The 17,804-nt window shown below is 40.8% G+C and overlaps 1 protein-coding gene across 1 annotated transcript in view; it reads right to left on the reverse strand.

Moving 5' to 3' along the window:
- The window catches only part of pbx3b (pre-B-cell leukemia homeobox 3b), a 264,092-nt gene that overhangs the window by 245,872 nt on the left and 416 nt on the right, over positions 1-17,804 (reverse strand). The window lies entirely within an intron of this gene.

Consider the following 17,804-nt stretch of genomic DNA (forward strand, 5'->3'; position numbering starts at 1 on the left):
CCTGTGCCATGCTGGGGCCTGCGCAGACTGTCCTGCTGCAGGTCCAAGTCTGTAACTGGCATCAGAAGGTTCATCACATTTTTTCAACACAGATAAGTGTCCACTATTTCCACTCATTTTAAGTGGTCCATGGCTTCCCGCCAGCACACAGAAGTTATGGGCTTCAATTACACTTTGATTTCGTAGTGGTCTGACCAAAATGCCAAGTGCTGTCTCATGTTATGCAACATGATCTATGAGGCAGTTCACCATGTAGTGCCTGCACTTAATTTTGCTGTCATGATGTTTTACCACACTAACCACCATGTCATGTTATAAAGATATAAAGGCATCAATTACTTAAGGGATTGGGTAAACACATTATGGGTTAATTTATTTAAACTGGGCACATGAGAACATATACACATGGATAGAATGAAGACATCAGCTGCAGGGCTGTGTGTGCTATGTTCTGCTCTGGTCCCAAGTGCAACTGAGGCTAGATCACATGACATCTTCCAGCAGTGTCATGCTGCTATCCCTTAAAAGGTATAGTACAACAGGACATGGACAAAGAAAATGCTTCAAACTCAGAAGCTCCCCTTGAAGTCTAGGAAGACCTTGCTGTCATTCAGAATGGCAATAACTTATCCATCAAGCTGCATCATCCTGAGTCACAACCTGTTAGAATGGGACAGAGAAGGAAGAAAAGGAAGCAAATCCTGCACCTTGGATCCTACTATCTTGCAGACCTCCTATCTAGCCCCTGTGCTTGAAGATGTGCAGGTCAGGAATTGACATATTCAGTCACATCACTTGTGACAGCTTGAGTAGCTGTCACCTTCAAAATGAGGAACAGACACCACTGCCATAGGAAACTTGAACCTTGAGGTACTTATCAATATAGTTGCTAAACATAGTAAAAAGAAAGACTTGCATTTAATATTGAGCTTTTCAGTCACTGGACCTCAAAGTGCCTTACAGCCACTAAGTACTTTTTGAAGTGAAGTCTCTGTGGTAATGTAGGAATGCAGCAGCTCATATGTCCTCAGCAAACTCCCACAAACGGCAATGTGATAATGACCAAATAAACAGTTTGTTATGATGTTGATCAAGAGATATATTTTTGCCAGGGCACTGGGAATAACTCCCCTGCTCTTCAAATGAGTGGCATGGGATTGTTTACATCCACCAGAGCAAAAAAAAAGGGCCTTGGTTTACCATGTTATTCAAAAGATGGCCCCTGAAACAATGCAATATTTCCTCAGTACTGCACTGAAGCATCAGCCTCGATTAATGGCATTGATATTTTTCAACATAAAGTTAATAATGAATGTTCTCATGCATTAGATTAATTTATGTCTTTATTATAGTATCCCACTAAACTACACATTTTAAAAATTTCAGTAGCAAAGTTTCACATAAACTAACAATAATAATTAACATAAAAATAAAGTACAAAAATTGTTGCACAAGAGCCCTCCATCATTAGTAGTGAAAATCTCTGATCGGTGTTGCTTCAATGCTTTGCTCACTGTAGAATCATGTTGATGGCATTACTTTTCATGTCATGAACACATGTGATTTTTTGGGAAATGTTTTATGCTTAGTACACAATGACCATTATTGTAACCATTAACCAGAATCCCGGATTTCATTCACACTTCAAAACAAGTCTCCTACATAAATTCTTGATGTAATCGCCATTGAAATATTTCACAGGCAGTCCAGTGCATTAGATTACGGGTTTTTACCATTGAGATATTAGACGTTTGCACAAATAAATTAAAATGACATTTTAAACTCCAACGATTGTAACAAGTAGCAACAATGTAAAAACATTGAGACGATGGAGAGTTACAAAAGGAGACTGATTCAGTAATCTATGAATAAAATACTAGAAAAACTGAGAGGGGGGAGAGGTGGTTGGCGGGAGGATTCTTAACTCCTGCCAGAAACATTTGTCAGGAAGCCCTAACCATTTCTGGGCAGTTTTCTGGAGTTTCCTGAATGTCAAAGATGAGAAATTGGCAGGTTATGCCTGGGAGGTGTGGGGGTGGGGTGGGCACACAGCCAAACCTTGTGAGGTGGGTGAATGGGGAGAGAAGACTTCAGTATCAGTACCAATAGCAAGCCACTCCTGTGCCAATTAGTTCCCCCACCCATTCAAAAAATAATTCTGAACCTATATTGGAGTGGTCACCAAGCATCCGTAAGGACCATTAATTAATTCTCCTTTGACTTGGTACAAATGGACAGAGAATGCATGGTGCAGGCATAACACAAGATTCTTAATGTCTTCCTAAATTACCCAAACAGGCAGCTGAAGGTTTGCTTTCATGTCTTATTCGAAGGACATTAGCTCAGTCAATTCATCATTCAATACAGCACTGGAATGTCATCTGAATTATGAACCCAAGTGCCTGGTACAGAACTCCAACAAACAATCTGCCAACAAAGCTCAGCTGAAATGATGATTCTGTATGTGATTGGGACAATAATCTTAACATTTTGGTCAAACTTGTAGAAAATAGAATTTGGTCTCAGACCCAACATACATGAGACAATAGGCAACACGTTCCTCATGTACCCATTTTTCCTGCAATGTCAAAATGAGTACATGCTTAAGGTACCTTTCATCAGCTTCTTTGTTCATTCTCATGTATATTTTCTGATAGCCTGTGTCAATGGTTTTGGACAAAAGGGAATAAAAATAACTTTCCCTCTCTTTTATGGTTACTGTTTTTCCAATCATCACATAGTCTTTCTGTATCCATCTCCCTTTCTTTCACTTTGGCTTTTAATTTTTCTCATTTGTCTCGTACTTTTTTCCATTCTCCCTTTCTTCTCTTCTTCTGTAAGAAAGCAAGAAGCTTTCTTTTTAAATAAATCTATATTATCTTGCTGTGATTCAAGTAGGTTATTATTGCAATGAATTGTGAGGGTGTTTGTAAAAATTAATACATATTTCAAAAGATGTATCATTCATGGATATTTCACTTTCCAATCAGGTCAGGAAGCTACTAACAATTGTGTAATTGAGGAATTCACAATTAATTTTTATACTTTCATGTGGCAACAAAGTTCCAAGCCATGGGCTAAAGATCCCTTCCTTAAGTGATAGGCTGTCTAAAATGTTGCCCGCATTTTTCCAATCCCTCATCATCTGTCATGGGCTGTCGAGAAAGAGCCACTTCTTGTTTCCTAAATACATTTTCTCTTTTTAGAAATGTTTAAAATATTTCAAATAACTACAACTATTAATTAAGCTTCTCTTTTCCTTTCAGCTTGTTACTGTAAACATGCCTGCCTGATAATATTTTAATGAAATAGACATTTTACACAGGAATGTCTGAGGAAATAAAATCTAAAAACACAGCATAAAGAGATCCAGAAAATGATTACTAACAGTGATCCTTCAAACTAAGAAAATTGGAAATGCAATGGTTATTGCTAGTTTAATAGGTTATTTTAAATATATCTTGCAAGATATATTTGGGAAGACTGATTACTTACAATGTGTATGACCTTAAATAAAGAGAGGGTAATGCTCAATGAGACCTGGTGTCCTCGTACACCAGACACTGATGGCAAGCATGCAGGTGCAGCAGGCAGTAAAACTGACAAATGGTATGCAGGCTTTCATAGCAAGAGGATTCGAGTACTGGAGCTGGGATGGCTTGATGCAATTATAGAGCCTTGGTGAGGTGACACCTGGAATATTGTGTGCAGTTTTGGTCTCCTTAACTGAGGAAAGTGTTGTTGCTCTAGAGGGAGTGCAGAGAAGGTTTACCAGACTAATGCCTGAGATGGCAGGACTGCTGTACGAGGAAGATTGAGTCAGTTAGGATTGTATTTGCTGGAGTTCAGAAAAGTGAGGGGGGATCTCATAGAAACTTATAAAAATCTAACAGGACTAGAAAAGGTAGATGCAAGAAGGATGTTCCTGATGGTGGGGGGAGCCCAGAACCAGGGGTCACAGTCTGAGGATACAGGGTAAACAGTTTAGAACAGAGATGAGGAGAAATTTCCTTCACCCAGAGAATGGTCAGCCTATGGAATTCACTACCAAAGGAAGTAGTTGAGGCTAAAACATTGATGGAGTCAGATATAGCACTTGAGGCAAAGACAATCAAAGGGTATGGTTGGAAGGCAGACTCAGGCTATTGAGTTGGATATTCAACCTTGATCATAATGAATACTGAAACAGGCTGGACAGCTGCAAAACCCACTTCTGCTCTTAGTTGCTAAATAACATTTATTGACTGCTTTCCAGGTGAATAAGTGGAATTGTTCTGACTTAGGATATTGAGACCCTGGTCAAGAAGGCAGCATATGACATGCACAGGTAGCTGGGATCATGGATCCCTTGAAGAGTATAGAGGGTGTCGGAGTAGAATTAAGAGAGAAATCAACAGGGCAAAAAGAGGACATGAAATTGCTTTGGCAGATAAGGCAAAGGAAAATCCAAAGAACTTCTACAAACACAAAGGGCAAAAGAGCAATGAGGGAGAGGATGGGGCCTCTTAAGGGTCAACAGGTTCATCAATGTGCAGATCCATAAGAGATGGGTGAGATCTTAAACGAATATTTCTCATCAGTATTTACTATTGAGAAAGACATAGATGTTGGGGAACTAGGGGAAATAAATAGTGATGTCTTGAGGAGTGCGCATATTACAGAGGAGGTGGTGCTGGAAGTCTTAAAGTGCATCAAGGTAGATTAATCCCTGGGACCTCATGAAGTGTATCCCAGGACATTGTGGGAAGCGAGAGAGGAAATTGCGGATCTCCGATCAGAGATGTTTGAATCATCACAGGTGAGATGCCTTAAGGTTGAAGGGTGGCAAAAACATTGTGGCATTGCTTAAAAAGGGCTGCAGGGAAAAGCCTGGGAACTACAGGCCGGTGAGTAAGTTGTTAGCAGATATTCCGAGAGACAGGATCAACAGGCAATTGGAGAGGCAAGGACTGATTAGGGACAGTCAGCATGGCTTTGAGAGTGGAAAGTCATGTCTCACAAATTTGATTGAGTTTTTTTGAAGCGGTAACCAAGATGAGGACAGTGCACTCAACACTGTCTATATGGACTTTAGCAAGGCCTTTGATTAGGTACTGCATGGTAGTTTGTTGCACAAAGTTAAATCTCACAGGATCCAAGGTGAGGTAGCCAATTGTGTACAAAATTGGCTTGATGACAGAAGACAGAGGGTGGTTGCAGAGGGTTGTGTTTCAAACTGGAGGCCTGTGACCAGCGGTGTGCCTCAGGGATAGGTGCTAATTCAACTGTTATTTGTCATTTATATTAACGATTTGGATGAAAATTTAGGAGGCATGGTTAATAAGTTTGCAGATGACACCAAGATTGGTGGCAGAATGGACAGTGAAGAAAGCTACATAGGATTGCAATGGGATCTTGATCAATTGAGCCAATGGGGTGATAAATGGCAGATGGAGTTTAATTTAGATAAATGCAAGGTGATGCATTTTGATAGATCAAACCAGGAGAGGACTTACTCAGTTAATGGTAGAGCACTGGGGAGAGTTATAGGACAAAGAGATCTAGGGGTACAAGTTCATAGTTCCTTGAAAGTAGAGTCACAGGTGGACAGGGTGGTGAAGAAGGCATGCTTGGTTTCATCAGTCAAACCATTGAATACAGGAATTGGGAAATCTTGTTGAAGTTGTACAAGACATTGGTAAGACCACACTTGGAATACTGTGTACAGTTCTGGTCACCCTATTATAGAAAGGATATTATTAAAACTAGAAAGAGTGCAGAAAAAATTGACTAGGATGTTACCAAGACTTGATGGTTTGAGTTATAAGAAGTGGCTGGAAAGAGTGGGATTTTTTTCTCTGGAGTGCAAGAGGCTTAGGGGTGATCTTGTAGAGGTCTATAAAATAATGAGGGGCATAGATGAGGTCGAGAGAGTCAACATCTTTTCTCAAAGGAGGGGTGTCTAAAACTAGAGGGCATAGGTTTAATGTGAGAGGAGAGAGATACAAAAGGATCCAGAGGGCAATTTTTTCACACAGATGATGGTTAGTGTCTGGAACAAGCTGCAAGTAGTGGAGGCGGGTACAATTTTATCTTTTGAAAAGCATTTACATAATTACATGAGTAAGATTGGTATAGAGGAATATGGGCCAAATGCAGGCAATTAGGACTAGCTTAATGGTTAAAAACTGGGCAGCATGGATAAGTTCGACCAAAGGGTCTGTTTCCATGCTGTAAACCTCTGTAACTATGACTGACAGGTTGGTCACTATTTTAATTGTATTGCATAAACCATTCAATGATCCTCACTGAAGGCTCTCAAGTGAATCAAAGGTTTGGTGGAGGTTTGTTAAGATACAGTTTTTTGGTTGCTTCAAAAGCAATACAAGCGATTCCACAGGCATTTTGATTTATTCCTCAGAAATGAGAGTCAAACATGAAATAGTGACATTTTTGTGCTATGAACGCATTTAAAGAATGATGCACATTATGAGAAAGACAGGCATATGAATAAATTGAACTGGCACTTAATCATACTTTAAATGGAATGGGAGATAGAAGTCACATCTCTGCCAGTGTATCAGTAATACAAACTCTTTGTCCTGCAATTTCCCACACGGCACGTTTCTCACCTTATCAGAAAATTTGAAGGTAGGTGTGGAACTAACATTGGAAGTTAGATGCTTCCAGGCAGAAAAATATTGCCAAGAACATCAATGGAGAAATCTGCATTGTAAGCAGATTGAAGTATTGTATGAGGACTAGCGGCAAGGGAAAAGAATAAGTTAATACCTGTTTATATTTTCTTAATGTAGACAATCTCCACGGTTTACTCATAGCATTATGGAGTACCAGTGAAATTGATGGAGTACATTCGAAGTACTAGCTGGTTGTCCAGGCATTACAAGGCAGTAATTTAACAGAACAACTCATTTGATGTTATAAGTGTATTCTTGTGGTTTATTTATCAGCTGAACTCCAAGATTGCATTACTTCCCAGGATTCTCACAGACCAACTATCGTTCTGTTTTAAATGTAATTTACTTCTAAAGTTGTCTGGTCAGATCTTTGCTGTAAAGGAGGCAAGTGGGCAAGTTGTTTCCAGACATATCTGCAATGCCAACACTGACAGAGCAGCAGGACATCAGGGTCTGATTTTCCTCACTCCACACTCTCAATTATTAGGACTTAAAGCAACAACCGAGTGAAGACCAACTGATCCAGAAACCACTAACTCCAAAATTTTTCTACCAGTGGCTCCATAAGCTTATCCAGTGAGTAATAGCCATATTGATCCGAAAACAAAGAACTTGCATTCACTGGGGACTTTTCACATCCTCAGGAGGCCTCAAAACATTTTGAATGCAGTCAAGATTATAATACAAGCAAAAGTAGCAGCCAATTTGTGTACAGCAAGATACTATCATGAAATAAATGAACAAATAATATGGCCAAACATCTCCATCCTCATTGGCAACCAGGGGCAAGGAGACCTCTGTACGCTCGAACTCCAGGCACGATACTGATTCAGACAGGGGAGGGTCCATAGCTTCAGCAGCATAGTCTATCCATGAATATTAGCTCAGCGAGGAGATGGACAGCAAGGACCAGTCTTCCCCAGCAGTGATGAACAACGCTCTGATGTAGTATTATATTCACCCTGAAGTCTCTTAGAAGCTGAGGACTGGCGTGTGTGTGGCACTTTTTAGCAATCAAGACATAAGCAAGCAATGACAGATACAATTTCACACTGGTTTGACGCAAGACTGACGCAGGCCTGATAGGAAGCTGATGGGCAGCTGTTTTAATGAGCATTTGAGATGCAAATAAATGTGAATGGTGTTCATGCCACTAGCCAGCAGGAAATCTGACCCACCACTAAACTACAACGTGATTTTGTCAGTGAGTTTCTGACTTTTTGGGATTAAGTCCCATGCTGGGGGCAGGAATATGGTCTGCTTCCTGCTGAAGAGGCTGACAGGAAATCACACCAAAGCATCCAGTCATGACTTCATTAATTATGCACCCTGGTGTTTTGTGCTGTATTCCATGGTGGGGTGGGCTGAATGGCATGTAGTCTGCCATTGTGCCTGGTGACCATATAAAAAAAGTATCCAACATCACTGACCCATTATTGAAAGAAGAAGGTGGACCTCCTGAAATTGAAAATAGATTTCCAAGAGCACTCTGACTGGGAGATGGACCTTCTGGGAAAGCAGGTGGATATCCAGGCACATTCTAAGGCTGGAAGATGGACCCTGCCCAGGACACTGAATCTGAAAGGTCCACCTGCAAACGCTCCTCTCATCCACTGCTGTGGCCTCCGTTCTGAACTCTGGAGGCAGCCCCAGGCATTGCTCCAATGGCATCTCCCGAACCCACCACTGAACCTGCCAGTGGGGGGCTTGGAGAATTCCACCTGGATTTGAGACCTTTCAGATGTGATGAGCGGAGTTCTGCCACCCCACCTGCTACAGGTCTGGTGGCAGGTAAGAGCGGAGAATCAAGCAGGGGTCGAAGGATGCAATTCTCCCAAGTCCCTGCCAGCAGGTTTGATGACAGCATTTCTTTTTCCACTGGCATCACAGAGAATCTGTTGAGGATGCTTGTGTGAAATTGATTTGCATCCCACCATAGACATTATGGTAGGAACCCAGAAATTAGTTTTACACCAGCGTTAATTTAAAGTAGGATCTTTTATGGTGCCTGCCGTGGTGGATTGGAAAACTTGCCGAGGACCATCGCTGGGATGCAAATCAATTTCACACAAGCATCCCCAACAGATTCTCCGTGATGCCAGTGGAAAAAAACGCTGGCGTGAAACACTTCTGGGAGAACGTGGCATACAGATGTTGGGCCTCACCTGAACAATGTGTGGAACTGCCTCTGGAACTTGGGATGGAGGTTGCAAGCAACCTTGGACTCCTTGAACACCATCGGATTGGGGAAAGCATTTGCAGGTGGACCTTCCAGATTAGTTGTCCTGGAGGGGACCCATCTTCCAGCTTTAGAATGTTCCTGGAGATCCACCTTAATTCTCAGGAGGTCAGCTTCTTTCTTCAACAGTGGGTCAGTGATATTGGGCAACTTTTCAATATGGCACCAACAAGCTGTAGGACTTGAGCACAAAACCTTCTGACTCAGAGTTATTGAGCCAAGGTGAACACTTAGTTCTATGCCTCCATTCTTAGCTGATTTTAAAATAAGTTTGGGCCTTGACACTGAATTTACATTCAAGTTCATCATTGGTGCAAACTACGGGAAGCCAGAGGATTGGGGAGCCTTTGAAAGCGAGCAGAGGACAACTAAAAAGGCAATAAGGGGGGGCGATGATGAAATATGAGTGTAAGCTAGTTAGTAATATAAAAGAAGATAGGAAGAGTTTTTTTCAATACACGAAAAGACAAGAGAGAGGGAAAAAAATAGTCATTCTACCACTAGAAAACGAGGCTGGAGAAATAACAGGAAATAAAGCAATGGCAGAGAAACTGAATAGTTACTTTGCATCAGTCTTCACGGTGGAAGACACCAGTGGGGTGCCAGAGCTCCAGGGGAGGTGGGGGCACAGATGGGTGTAGTGGCCATCACTAAGGAGAAGGGTCTGGAGAAACTGAAATGTCTGAAGGTGGATAAATCACCTGGACTGGATGGGTTAGTCACTTGGACCAGATGGATTACACCCCAAGTTTCTAAAAGAGATAGCTGAGGAAATTGTAGAGACATTGGTGGTGATCTTTCAAGAATTACTGGAGGTAGAGAAGGTACCAGAAGACTGGAAAGTAGTGAATGTAAGTCCATTGTTTAAGAACGGAGGGAGGCAGCAGATGAGAAATTAAAGGCCAGTTAGCCTGACTTCGGTCATTGGAAAGATCTTAGAGTCTGTTGTTAAAGATGAGATCACAGAGTACTTGGAAGTGCATGATAAAGTATGACTGAGTCAGCACGGCTTTGTCAAAAGGGAGGTCACATCTGACAAATCTGGTTGAGCTCTTTGCGGAGGTAACAAGGAAGTTAGATAAAGGAGAACCAGTGAACGTGATTTATTTAGATTTCCAGAAGGTCTTTGATAAGGAGCCGTTTAGGAAACTGTTAAATAAGTTAAGTGCCCATGATGTTAAGGGTAAGATCTTGGCATGTATAGAGGATTGGCTGACTGGCAGAAGGCAAAGAGTGAGGATAAAGGGATCTTTGTCACGATGGCAGCCGGTGACTAGTGGTGTGCCTCAGGGGTCAGTGGTGGGACCACAACTTTTCACAATATACATTAACAATTTGGAGGAAGGAACTGAAAGCACTGTTGCTAAGTTTGCAGATGATACAAAGATATGTAAAGGGACAGGTATTGTTGAGGAAGCTGAAGGCTACAGAAGGACTTGGACAGGTTAGGAGAGTGGGCAAAGAGGTGGCGGATGGAATATAATGTGGAAAAATGTGAGGTTATGCACTTTGGAAGGGGGAATGGAATTATGGACTATTTTCTAAATGGGAAAATGCTTAAGAAATCAGAAACACAAAGGAACTTGGGAATCCTTGTTCAAAATTCTCTTAACGTGCAGGTTCAGTCGGCAGTTAGGAAGGCAAATGCAATGTTAGCATTCATGTTGAGAGGGCTAGAATGCAAGAGCAGGAATGTACTCTGAGGCTGTATAAGGCTCTGGTCAAGCCCCATTTGGAGTATTGTGAGCAATTTTGGGACCCATATCTAAGGAAGGATGTGCTGGCCTTGGAAAGGGTCCAGAGGAGGTTCACAAGAATGATCCCTGGAATGAAGAGCTTGTCGTATGAGGAATGGTTGAAGACTCTGGATCTGTACTCATTGGAGTTTAGAAGGATGAGTGGGGATCTTATTGAAACTTACAGGATGGTTCCACTAGTACGAAAAACTAGAACCAGAGGGCACAACCTCAGGCTAAAGGGGCAATCCTTTAAAACAGAAATGAGGAGAAATTTCTTCAGCCAGAGAGCGGTGAATCTGTGGAATTCTTTGCCGCAGAAGGCTGTGGAGGCCAGGTCTTTGAGCGTCTTTAAGGTAGAGATAGATAGGTTCTTGATTAATAAGGGGGTCAGGAGTTATGGGAAAAAGGGAAACAAAAATGCCAGAGCAAACTGGATGGGCCAAGTGGCCTAATTCTCCTCCTATGTCTTATTGTTTTATCTTTAGCTTTGTACCAAAACCCACTTTATGCAGGGTGAATGCATAGCCAATTTTTTTCAGTATTTTTTGTTAAAAATTGTTTGTCATCATTATAAACAGATGACAAGATGAAAGCAGGTAAAATTGCCAGCTCCAATGCACCCCTCCTAGATAAGCTCAACGCATTCTATGCCCGTTTTGAGCAAGAGGTCAGCAAGACCACGCCTTCCGTTCCGCAGCCTCAGACAAATCTGTAGCCGAGGTCATCGCTGCCGATGTCAGAGCAGTCTTCTCAAAAGTCAACCCACAGAAAGCACCTGGCCCAGATGGGGTACCCAGACAAATACTCAGGTTCTGTGCAGATTAGCTGGCAGGGGTATTCACAGACACTTTTAACCTTTCTTTACACCAATCTGAAGTCTCTACCTGCTTCAAGAAGATGACCATCAGCCCGGTACCAAAGAAAAGCCAGGCATCGTGCCTTAACGATTATTGTCCGATAGCTCTGAAAGTGCTTCGAAAGGTTAGTCATGGCACAAATCAATTCCTGCTTGCAAGACTGCCGGGATCCACTACAGTTCGCCTATTGCCGCAACAGTTCCACAGCAGAGGCCATCTCCCTGGCTCTATACTCAGCCCCGGAACACCTAGATAACAAAGACACCTTTGTCAGACTCCCATTCATAGACTACAGCTCAGCCTTTAACACCATTATTCCTACAAGATTCATTTCCAAACTTCATGGCCTGGAGCTCGGCTCCTCCCTCTGCAACTGCATCCTTGCCTTCCTGACCCACAGACCTGTCAGTACGGATAGGAAGCAACATCTCTTCCATGATCATCCTCAACACTGGTGCTCTGCAAGGGTGTGGCCTTAGCCCCTTACTATACTTCTTACATACCTATGACCGTGTGGCCAAATTCCTCTCCAACTTGATTTCCAAGTTTGCTGATGACACCATCATTGTGGGTTAGATCTCAAACAATGACAAGACACATTACAGGAAAGAGATAGAGAATCTGGTGAACTGGTGTGACGACAATAATCTCTCCCTCAATTTCAATAAAATGAAGGAGATAGTGACCGACTTCAGGAAGCGTAGTGGAGGGCATGCCCCTGGCTGCATCGATGGGGACAAAGTAAAAATGGTCAAAAACTTCACGTTTTTAGGTGTCCAGATCACCAACAACCTGTCCTGGTCCCTCCATGCAAACACTATAGTTAAGAAAGGCCACCAATGCTTCTACTTTCTCAGGAGCCTAAGGAAATTTGGCATGTCTGCTACAACTCTCTGCAGTAAAACCCTGTTCAGCTCTAACTAAGATCTTGGCTACCTGCTCAGTCCACAGGAAATTTCAGATTCACACTTTGCTAAACTGGCAGTGTAGATCCAGGGTCAATGCCGAAGCTGATTTTGAAGCAAAGTAGAGTTTGATACCTTGGAACTGGTCTTCCACCACATGCATTCGATGCTCCTACAGAACAAAACAAGTGCTGTGTCACACATGATTTGCAAAGTACTCCATCTGCCCCACTAGATACTTGCTTAATCTACCTGACCTCAATATAAGTGTTTGCTAAGCAGAGATGAGCCACTCCCTGATCTCTAAATACTTACATTCAAACTTTTGAGAGGAAGCTTTGCACAAATTGTAGAGAGCTCTTTCTCTCTGATCCCAAACAGGCAGTTTAACTTTCAACCATGTAGGAGAAAAGTAATCTAAATAGGGTTCAGCCTGCCTGGAGCCAAAAGTACAATTGACAATTTGACATATCTCCCTTCTTTCTCTATGTTACCATTTTCCTTTGCTTCACACTTGTCTGCATGATTCTCAGTTTCTTCCCATTTCTCTAACACTGCATAAACCTGTCAATTTTATTTTTCATGTTATCCTTTATCTCCTCACCTTCCATGTAAGCTTGGAGAGAGACCCAAGGCTTCTACAAAGCACAAGAATTATTTTGTCTGTTGGCTGCTTTCTGGATATAAAGTTATAACTTTCTACTTGGGGACCATGTGATTTTGAAATGCCTGTCACAAGAGACTAACCGCCAAAGAAATCCTTCTGTTTAAATGGGAGATTACTCCCACCACATTGCAGGCCAAGCTCATTTCTAACCCCAATGCACTTGGAGGATCTGTTTCTGAACATTTTTCTTGAAAAAAATAGAGAGGTCACAATAAGCAAGGGGAAAATTAAGCTGTGTTTTTATCTAGATCTTAAATTCTATATTTCCATCATACTTTCTTCTAAATCTCTCCAATAAAGTTCAGAGTAGAATCATAAAATGGTTACAAAACACAAAGAGGTTGTCCAGCCCTCTGTGCCCATGTCAGCTCTCTGCCAGAGCAACCCTGCTTTCCACACTCTCCTTGTCCTGTAGCACTTTGCTTTCTACTCAGGGACTGACCCAATTCCTTTAGAAAACTACACTTAAATCTGCTTCTACACACGCCCAGGTAGTACATTCTAGATCCCAACACTTGTTGATAAAGGTTTTTCCTCATTGTTTCTTTTGCCATTCATATTAAATCACATCCTTCAATTCTTGACTCTGCAAACATTTCATGTCGCTTTCATTTAACCACTTTCAGGGTTGTGGAGAGTCGATGCCTACCCTGACAGACACTGGGAACTTGGCAGAATATACCCAGGATGGGAGGCCAGTCCATCACAGTGCACAGTAAGAAGTCTCACAACACCAAGTTAAAGTCTAACAGGTTTAATTGGAATCACAAGCTTTCACAACACTGCTCCTTGCTCGTGATTCCAAATAATCTTGTTGGACTTTAACCTGGTGTTGTGATACTTCCTACTGTGCCCACCCTAGTCCACTGCTGGCATTTCCACGTCATCACAGGGCACCAATAGGAACAGGCAGACTCTATTTATCTATTCTGTCTGGACCCACAATTTTGAACACCTCATTTAAATGACAACAATGTTCACATAAAATGTTATTAAGTATCTTTCTTACTAACTTTAAAATATATAGAATACTCATGCATACATATGTGTAGATTTTTGAGCTATATTCATGTATTGATTGTATATTTTATACCTTAGTAAACAATTTGAACTATTCATGTTGGCTAGGAAATTAAAAAAATCCCATTTTTGAGAGATCACAAAAACACTTGTTTTTAGATACAATACATTTACTTCTTCCCCTCATCCTGGCTTTCCATATCATGAACCATCAGTCAAGAATCTTAGCTTCAGTATTTCCCATGGTGTCAAATGTGAATGCTGTCTTCAAGAGGCTTTTCTCTGTGTCAAACCCTTGATTTCCTTTTATTAACTGTTACCTCTAGAAAAAACCATATTTTGTTAAAGACTTGAATGCTGCCAACCCCTCTGTCTCAATCCTATAAGGGAAAGGATACTTTTTATTCAAGGAGCTTGTCATCAGATAGATGATCCATCTTTCATTAATATCTCTTTTCTCCCCTCTCCTCCCTATTGAAATAGAAACTTATTGCACACAGTCTCTAGCTCATTCTTCTCCTTCCTCTTATAATCCCCTAGCTTTCAAAGCATATATGTGGTGCTGCATGCTCGCTATATCCCAATACATCTAAGTTTTTTTGTACACTTTTCAACACTGACAGTATTCTATACTGTGTCCTGATCCTTTCACCTTGCACTGTACTGCCATGTTCATGAGTGGCATTTCAAGGCTAGTAACGAGATATAAAAATTTTCTATCATTTAGATGGATTACCATAACTCAGTTTTCAAGATATTCATCATGCCTTGCAACACAAAGGATTGAATATTTATAGTGAAAATGGATCATGATCATGATGTTCTACTGTTTATTGTGTGAATACGGTTTAATTTTTTAATGCATTTGTTGTGTTAACATTGTCTAACATAATCCAAATATTGCTTTAAATGCAAACCTCCTCTTTCTGATGTATTGTATTTTATTTTGCTTCCTTAAAATGAGTTGAACTCAAACTCAAATTTCAAAAACACTAAACAAATTTACAAAACATAACTCTTGAATGAAGTTCAATGCACATTTTCCAGTATTTTTATTATAAAAGAGTATCCACTGTGTTGTTTATCGTTTGCATTATTTAGTTATGCCCATTCTTACTACATACGAGAATTTACATCAAGGAGGAAATAAAAAGCATTAAAAAAAATGAAGTTAATGTTATCTGATCTCAGAATTACACCATAAATATGTTAATCAATACTATATATATTTTATAAAAGTGAATGGTAAGTACACTTCTTCTGAAAATTAAGTATACTTGTTAATAGGAACTTATTATTTCATTGATTATTGGACAAGAAAGTGTATTATACACAAAATGCAGTTCATACATAAATACATTTGTCATAAATATTTTATTGAAGACCATAACATTGTAAATCAGTGTTTTTCTTACGAAAATCTTATTTTGTGCTCGTTGTGACTGTAGTTTATGAACAGAACATTTTCCCCTTCAAGTAAAAATACAAATTAATATATCAACCTGCGTGGCTACCCATGAGAAAAAGTATGACTTTGGAAGGCAGTGAATTCAAGCCTGAGTCAACATGGTTGCCATATTAACTTGTGTAATATAGATTAATTGAATACTAAGAATATTTCCCCTCCATCAGACCACTTGATATTTGGTTTATTGATCCCAGTTTTCTTTATAAGTACCCAGCATCAAGCATGTCAATTACATGGAATTGCAACTTGAAAATGGATCTTTTGGCCCACTCAGCCATGCATAGATGCTTATCCTTCACCCAAGTAGCAGTCCAAAGCCTGCATGTCTGCTTTGATTCCATATTGCTTTATCAGGCATCAATTCATAACTATTAACATAAAGTTAGAAATTTAGTGAGGTTCCTCCCAGCCATATACCCTTAGCTCCGTAGAAGAGCCACAAAATCTCTTGGGAAACAGCTTAGGTGACTCAATATGTAATTTTTCTTGTATGTAATTTTCTACCAATATGATGCAGAACCTCCATGGAAATTCCAGACAATGGACATTTTTGAGTCCAGTGCTGCATATTCTCACAAACCTCTTTCCAAAAACCCTCTTTCTTGCACTACATCTATATATCTAACACTTATCTTGCATTTGGAAGGACTCAAATGGAATCGGCCTGTAACCTTTTTCCATTATCCTACCTGTAGTGCAGACTGTAAAATTATACATGGTACTTCAATTGTTGTCTTACCAAAATTTTATATAGATTCACCATTACATCTCACATTTTATATTCTATGCCTCATCACAAAACCTAGTATTCCATTAGCATTTTAAAATTACATTATCCTCTTGGAATGCCATTTTAATGTCTCAAAGCAGTGTCGGTTATGGCACAGTGGATAGTACTCTGGCTTCTGTGTCATGAGTTATTGGATTTAAGTTCCACTCCAGAATTTGAGCAGAAAAATCAAACTGAGGCTCTCAGAGTAACATAAATGAAACTGCGCAGTTCTGGTCGCCTCACTACAAGAAGGATGTGGAAGCTATTGAGAGGGTGCACAGGAGATTTACAAGGATGTTGCCTGGATTGGGAGGCACGCCTTATGAGGATAGGTTGAGGGAGCTAGGTCTCTTCTCCCTGGAGAGACAAAAGTTGAGAGGTGACCTGATAGAGGTTCATAAGATGTTGAGAGGTATAAATAGGGTGGATTCTCGGAGGCTATTTCCCAGGGCTGAAATGGTCGCTTCGAGAGGATACAGGTTTAAGGTGCTGGGGAGCAGGTAAGTTTTTCACTCAGAGGGTGGTGAGTGAGTGGAATCGGCTGCCGTCGGTGGTGGTAGAGGCGAACTCGCTGGGGTCTTCTAAGAGACTTCTGGATAGTACATGGGGTTTAATGGGATTGAGTGTTATAGGCCTGGTAGGCATGGAAATGATTGGTGCAACTTATGGGCCAAAGGGCCTGTTTGTGCTGTAGTGTTCTATGTAGTTAAAAAAGGCTAGTTATCCCTGGTGTGCTAATCAATATTAACCCCTCAATCAATAGCACCAAAAAAGTCTGCTCATCACATCTGTTTATGTGAGCACAAATTGGCTGCTGTGTTTCCAACTTGAGAACAGTGACAATCTTTCAAAAGTACTTTCAGATGTCTGATAGTTGTGGAAGCCACTAAATAAATGTCAGTCTTTCTTTCTTTAAAAATCCTAAACCCTTCACATTTACTAACACTGAATTCTACTTGCCGTGTTGCCCATGCCATCATCTGATTAGCTTCCCCTTCCAACTTTCTTTATCCTCAAAATTATCTACTAGGTCTCCTCGTTCAGTATGGTCACCCCTCCCCTGCCCCATACCATTCAAGCTGCTGTCAATAGCTTTCAGTTTAGTATTCTGACAAAGGTCTTCTGAGAATAAACGTATTCCACATCCATTCCCTATCCTTGGTGTCACCTCCCCAAATAACCAATAAAATTTCAAACACATGCTTCCTTTCTGAAATCCATCAAAACTATTTTTTCCCAAAGCAAAGTAGCACAATGTCACAGCACAAACTTTATATAGATGACAACTTATTGCTAGTCGTAACTCAAATATGTTGAAACTCTTGAGATATTTTATTTTACTCATTTGTGAGACATGGGCATCACTGGCTGGCCAGCATCTATTGTCCATCCCTGTTTGCCCGAGGGCAGTTGAGAGTCAACCACATTCCTGTGGCTCTGGGGTCACATGTAGGCCAGAC

Source organism: Carcharhinus amblyrhynchos, chromosome 25 (genome assembly GCF_965287045.1).
Source record: "Carcharhinus amblyrhynchos chromosome 25, sCarAmb.v2.hapA, whole genome shotgun sequence".
Taxonomy (NCBI): domain Eukaryota; kingdom Metazoa; phylum Chordata; class Chondrichthyes; order Carcharhiniformes; family Carcharhinidae; genus Carcharhinus; species Carcharhinus amblyrhynchos.